This window comes from Lathyrus oleraceus, chromosome 5 (assembly GCF_024323335.1).
Source record: "Lathyrus oleraceus cultivar Zhongwan6 chromosome 5, CAAS_Psat_ZW6_1.0, whole genome shotgun sequence".
NCBI lineage: Eukaryota > Viridiplantae > Streptophyta > Magnoliopsida > Fabales > Fabaceae > Lathyrus > Lathyrus oleraceus.
Window position 1 is genome coordinate 361,944,640 of NC_066583.1, and position 7,567 is coordinate 361,952,206.

General features: G+C 31.9%; 1 pseudogene; it reads right to left on the reverse strand.

Annotated features, from left to right (window-relative positions):
- On the reverse strand, positions 1-1,154 carry LOC127080714 (F-box protein SKIP23-like; annotated as a pseudogene).
- Between the last annotated feature and the right edge of the window lie 6,413 nt (positions 1,155-7,567).

Below are 7,567 nucleotides of genomic sequence, written 5' to 3' on the forward strand. Positions count from 1 at the left end.
TCAATCCCATTGAAATGGCGGAATAACCCATAATGCAGGTGGCATTCCTTTAAACCAATGGTAATAAGGGCAGCCTTGTCTAAACTTTTTCTCTTTTACATTGTAGATTTTCATATCAAACACTCCATTAAGATATGGTGGTGTATCTCCGTAAAAATCATCTGTATAATAAATTGAATCTTTTTGAAGATAATTAGAGAAATATGAAGCTGATACAGCAACAGAATCACTATCACCCACAAATAAAACATTATCTCCCAAACTATCAATTTCTAACATTTGTATAAATTCACCCGTTTGAAAATCCAATTCTAAATTATATACTTCGAATCTTTTTGTACCTCTACTAGGATCAATATTATCTTCACCTTCGGGAAAATCAATAAATTTTCTAACGAGCCATAAGTCTCCTTCCAATGATTTTACAAGATAAACCCGATCAGCATAATCATCCCCGTCCAAAGAAACAACTTTAGGAATCACCTTTTCATCCTTTAAATAAGATAAATCAAACTAGACAATGTTATTCAATAGTCCCACGGCATAGACTAAACCTTTGTAGAATATAACATCGTTGAAGAGACAATGAATATCATCTATATAAATCCATGTTTTTTGTCCAGCTTTTAGGAATGCAAGACATTGATGCATACTATAAATGGCCACAACTACATAATCGTGTGGCTTAAATATAGGATTAGTAGATAAAACAACCTTATGCACATCATATTCAGAATGAACACTTCTTCTATACCTATCCATGAAACAGATGGGTGGTAAAGTGATGAAAATCGCATCTTTAAAAGGATTGATGAGTGTTATAAGGGTAACTTTAGAACTATAATCCACCTTGCCTAGCCAACCATGACTTGAACCACAAAACCTTTTTTTACAAGGTACTGGTAGTATGAAGTTGTAGTTTTTTTTAATGAAATCCCATATAAACTTCACTTCTTTCTGCATCCTTTTGTGGGAACCATAAACATGGGCAATACATTATTATGTATTTGTCGATTTTGATAATTAAACTTTGCAATAGAATACCAATTCTTGCATACGCCGCTAAAATAGATGTGATCTATACGTTCTACTAACTTATCAAAAATTATACTTAAAGGAAGTGCTTCTAAGTTCTTCCAATCTATCTTCATGGACAATATTCAAAACAAGTATCTTTAGAAAATAAGAAAAAAGAGTAGAAAATTAAATTGTACATTGTTGTTGCTGTTTCATATATTTATATTAAAATATTCCAATTTTTATCATCTTAGTCTGACTTAAAATCAAGAGAAAATCTTTGCAATTCCTAGGGGTTTCTATGCTTGGATCAATCACATCAAATCAAATACTCAAAATATAATTATGTTTTAAATTTTCTTATAAAGTTAAAGATACGAAAAATATATATTTTTTAACATTTCAAAATATAATTATGTTTAAAAAATAAAAAAATAAATACTTTTTTAAACCATTCACTACTATGTTTTAGATTTAGCTATATCATTTATTTATTTATTTATTTTTATTATTTTATTAACATTTGTTTGTAATCAAAGAAAACTTTCTCCTCTAAAAAGCCAAACTTTCCTAAACAAAAGGAAAGCCTTACTCCCAATATTTAACTAAATAGTCAAACTACTGTACTATATATTTCGAAAAAAACTGCTGTAAAACAAATATTTCTAAAAAAACTATAACTTATTGCCACGAGTTTTTTTATTCAACCATCTTTATTTTTTTCTTTAATATTTAAATTTTTGTTATCATTCTTTCTTATTTAAGTATTCTGTAATAAATCTTCTTTTTGACTTAATTGATAATGACTATTCACAAAAAATTTAATTAAACTTTATTTTCACCTTTTCTTTAATCTATTAAAAATATAAATTATTAGAGATAATAATATATATACTTGTAACTTTCTTATTAAAAAGATATTTCCTCACTCATTAATAATATCAATAGTTTTGTTTAGATATTCTTCAAAAAAATTATTTTGACTTTATCAATAACTATTCGTAGAATTCAATTATTAGAATTTTTTTTATAAAAATAACCAATTTTTTTAAATAAAATCTTAAAATAATCAAAATTTAAAAAAATATATCAAAATAACCACTTTTTTCTACTGATGTTCCGGTTGAACTGACGCATCAAACTAACATACATAGGAGGCGCTAAGGCTCTGGGCGCATGCATCCAAAGTCAATGCATGTAAGCGCCACATGCATGCCTTGATGCCACATGCATTGGCGCATGCATATACTACACAATGTATGCGACAATGCATGTGACGCATGCTCCTTTCATATATTTTAATTGTAAATGTTATAATTTTAATTAATTAAATGAAATACTGAAAATAACAATTATATTATATTATAATAAAAAATTACATAGAATAGACAAAAAATTCAATGACCCCTAATTGAAACGCTCAATGTTCCACACCCAGATGCATTAGTCTGTCTTCGAGGTCTCTCACGATTTTTCTAGGTGTTTGGGGTCATTGAGTGTTGATATGATCCAATGGTGGCTGTTGTGAAGGTCTGGTGGAAGGTCCAGCGGTATTTGATAGATGTGTCATCATTTGTCCCCAATAGTTGGGGGATTGTCGCCAACGACGCTTCCCTAATTGAGTTTGATGTCCATGTCGTGGTAGTTGGGTCGTTGTGGTTGAGTGAATTGTGGACAGTATGGTTGCCTAAATTGAGATATTGAATCGGTTTGGAAACGAAACAATGGTTCTCGGGGTGTACTATAATCAAACAATGGTTGGGTATTGTGGCAATGAGATGTTTGGATGTTCATTCGTGGGAGGATACGATGGCATGACGCTGAATTGTATGACTCATTTGGGGTATAGACTGTTGTGGTCGCTGCGTATGGTTGTTAGTAGTTAGCTTTTGATTCTTGGTTTTGAGTTTGGATGTGTGACATGACCGGATGTTTACTTTTCTTTTATAATTATCGATAGTATCATTTTAATATTCTTCAAACAATTTATTTTGACTTTAGTAATAACTACTCATAGAATTCAATTATTATTTATTTACTTCAGTTATTTAATTAACAAATATTTTTAATTTTTAAAATTTAATTATGATTTTTTTCTCTTAAAATATATATAAAAGAGATTCTAGTTGTTGCTGCCGTATGATATGTTAAATATTAAGAATTTTATAGTAAAAGATAAATCATGGTGGAACACAATTATCTTTTAGTTTTCGTTTATAAAGCAGAAAATATAGAATAAAAAAATCTGATTTTTTCACTTGTATTTTATTTCTGATTCTTTTTTCTTTTTTGTAATAAAATTGTAGAATGATTTTTTTTTGTCATTTTACTCTATTTTTCTGCTAAGGAATCCAAAGGTAACTGACAAGAAAAAAACAATTGAGTTAAGTTAAAATTTTATTTAAAATTGATTCAAAAGCATCTTTCTTTTAATTTTTATTATAAGAAAAAATTTAGTTTTTAAGTTTTTTAATAATTAATATATTTAATCTATATATCAATCAGTTTATCATTATTTTTTTTTTAAAAAGTTCTTATAATATAGATTAGAGTGGTTAAATTCAAACTAATCTAAATAGTAACCGCAAACATATTTAAAAAAATCGAAAACCACAAAAATCAAATAATATTAAATATATTTGAACTCTCTTTTATGAAAATCACCTATATCCGAGAATTTTGAATTAATTTTTTAAAGCTGATTCAAGTCAAGGTAACAAAAACATAACTTTATTATTAAGAAGAAAGTTATTAAGAAAGATGCCATAAAATAAAAATAAAAATAAGTGTGAAAATTGATATATTTAGAGGTATTTTATTTATTTCACTAAAGAAATAATTATTTGTAAAATAAATAATAAATAATATGATTAAAAATTATATTTTAGTTGTACTAAATAAAATATGATTTATAAATTGAAATATTGTATTAAGGTTATGATTAATAATTTATTAAAATAATTTCATAATCTAATTTTAATAATAGAGGACAACCAATAACTATTAAAATTGCATAATTTTTATTCATTATAACTAACAATTTTTTTTAAATGCAATTTTGATTTTTAGTTTCTTTATTTTAATGTTTTTTAATTTTATTCTCTTCATTTTAAAAATCAACTTTTTTTATCCTTTAATTTTATTTCGCTTGAAATTTTGACCCTTCAAATCAAATTTGCAAACGTGGCATTCTTTGTTAATATGTTACATTTGGGCCTAAAGCCAAAATATCATACCAATTCACTTAAGTGGGAGAAGTTGTTTGTTTCATATTTATAAAAGCTTGTCTAAAAATTATATAGAAAACGATGTGGACATGGTTCTCTGTGTAAGTCCAACTGAGCCTTCATTGTTTCAACAATTTGATCCATTCCATCGAGATCATTAAAAAGAAAGACCCTTCATGAACAAGTGGCAGATGATTGTGGTTGTCATTTAATAAGGAATTCAGAGTCGTATACTTCCACTCAATCTACAAACACCAAGAAAAGAATACCAAACATTGTACCTGGTTTACAATCCATCATGCTCGTTATTCATGGACTTAAAAAGCTGAAGCCCTTCATGAACAAGGCCAGAGTGACTACAAGCATTTAGAGTGGCAACAAAGATGGTTATATTTTGATTCACTCCTAATTTCAGTATATTATTGAACATCGTAACTGCTATTGGAAATCTCTCAAAATTTATGGAGAATTTGAATCAATCTTGATGAACAAGATTGTTATTACCCACACTATAACAATAAAAAGAAAAGAACAATGGAGAAAGAAAGAGTGTAAAGAACGATGAAGGAGAAGAACAATTAGAATTTTGCAGAGTTTCTCTCTGCCCACAGTGGAAAACTTCTTATTCACTTTGCAACTGCAAAATACTGTGAATTACAAGTGCTATGAATACTCTATTCACTTCATTACAAAAATAAGGGTTACTCCATCTATTTATAGATTTAGGTTAACTTGGACCTCAAGGCAAAACCCAAAACTCTACAAGTCCAAAATAGCTAACACTACTAAAATAGACATAAGTCGAAATCCTGTGTGAAGCAACATGCTTCGACACTTCGACACACTAACACAACTTAGCACACTAGGTGGTTCAACACTTCCTTGTTCTGTCAAGCAACCTACTTCGACACAAGGAATTACAGTTCAACACACCACCTAATTCATTGGGTCTAAGTTATCTACATTCATCATTGCTCTTAGTCTTCTTAACACTTTCACCTGCACTCCTTTTGTCATGATGTCTGCAATCTGATTCTCAGTTCTGTAGTATTCCACATTCATCTTCTCATCTGCTACATACTCTCGAAGATAATGGAACCTCATTTCGATGTGTTTGCTTCAACCATGTGCTATCAGATTCTTTGCCAAATTGATAGCTGACATGTTGTCGATCTTCATGGTAATTGCTCAATGACTCTTTGATGTTATGTCTTCGACCAGGTTCACCATCTACGTTGTTTGACATGCATAAAGAGAAACAACTATGTATTCTGCTTCGCACCATGATAATGCCACTACTGGCTCTTTTCTCAAACTCCAAGTAATTGGTGCACCACCTAGCATAAACACATAGCCAATTGTGGTTTTTCGATCCTCAGCATCACTACACAAACTTGAGTCTATGTATCCCACTAATTTGCATTTTTTTCCTTCATTAGTTGCAGGAAATAAAATGTCATAGTCAAGAGTTCCTTTCAGATACCTTAGTATCCTCTTTGCCGCTGCTAGATGTGATACCTTTGGCTTCTGCATGAACCTACTCACCATACCTACACTGTATGCTAAGTCGGGCCTTGTATGACAAAGGTATCGAAGTGACCTAATAAGTCTTCTATATTAGTTTGGATCGACATCATCTTCATCTGAATCTTTCGACAGTTGTAATCTGGGCTCAGTTGGAGTCGAAGTTGGGTTGCAATCTTGCATCTCAAATTTCTTGAGTATTTCGCTTGCATACCTTCTTTGATGCATCATCAAACCTCTACCACTCTTGTAGAATTCGATGCCAAGGAAATATGAAATGTCACCCAGGTTTGACATTTCGAATTCCTTGTTGAGATCACCTTTGAAGTCTTCGATCTCCTTCTTGCAGCTACCTATTATCAACAAGTCATCGACATAGATACATAGTATAAGCAATTCATTCTTGCTTCTTCTTACATATACTCCATGTTCACTTGTGCACTTCATAAATTCCTTCTCCCTTAGAAAGTCATTTATCTTCTTGTTCCAAGCTCTTGGAGCTTGTTTAAGTCCGTACAGGGCTTTATGCAGCATGTACACCTTTCTTTCTTCGTCATGTTTCACAAACCCAGCTGGTTGTGCAACATAAACTTCTTCTTCTAAGGGGCCATTAAGGAATGCACATTTCACATCCATCTGACACATCTTCCAGTTGTTCATGTTTGCTAGACTAACAATCAACCTGATTGTTTCGATCCTAGTAACAGGTGCAAAAACTTCATCGAAGTCGATTCCTTCTTTTTGAAGAAATCCTTTCGCCACAAGTCTCGCCTTGTGTCGAGTCACTTATCCTATGGGATTCAACTTCACCTTGTATACCCATTTTACATCGATTACCTTCTTGTCTTGGGGAAATTCGACAAGTGACCAAGTGTTGTTGACTTCGATTGGCTTCAGCTCGTCGTCCATTTCTTTCATCCACTTCGAATCTTTCAATGCCTCATTTACATTGACAGGTTCGACATCTATGTAGAAAGCATAGTGTACCAGCTCACCTTCTTCATTGACTATATCATATGATGTAATCACACATTCTTGCAACCTTGTAGGCATGTGTCTTGTCCTTTGAGGTTTGCTTGGGCCCGGTTCACCTCTGACTTCTTCCTGTCGAACTTCTCTTTCGACTTCACTAGTTGGTTCATCATAAAAGATTCTCACTGAATCTTCCTTGACATTCATAGTCCAATCCCATTCTTTAGACTCATCTATGATGACGTCCCTGCTGATCACCACTTGCTTATTCACTGAGTCAAACAACTTGTATCCTCCAGTCGAATGATATCCTATCAGGATCATCTGATTCGACTTGTCATCAAGTTTTCTTCTCAACTGATCTGGAACATGTCTATATGCTATAGATCCAAACAGCTTCAGATGACTCAAGCTAGGCTTGACACCAGACCAACATTCTTCTGGCGTGATTCCTTCTAGCTTCTTCGTCGGACATCTGTTTAGGATATATGTCGCAATCGACACAGCTTCTCCCCGTAATTCTTCGGATAGATGCTTGCCTTTTAATATACTTCTAACCATATTCATAATGGTTCTATCTTCCTTTCTGCGATTCCATTATGCTGTGGAGTGTAGGGTTCCACCACCTCATGAACAATCCCTTCTTTCACACATAATGCATCGAAGTTTTTCAACATATATTCTCCACCACCATCAGTTCTCAAAATCTTGATCTTTCGACCGCTCTGTCTTTCGACCATAGATTTAAACTTTGAAAATACCTCGATCACTTCACTTTTCTTCTGGATCAGGTAAGACCACAGTTTTCGACTGAAATCATCTATGAA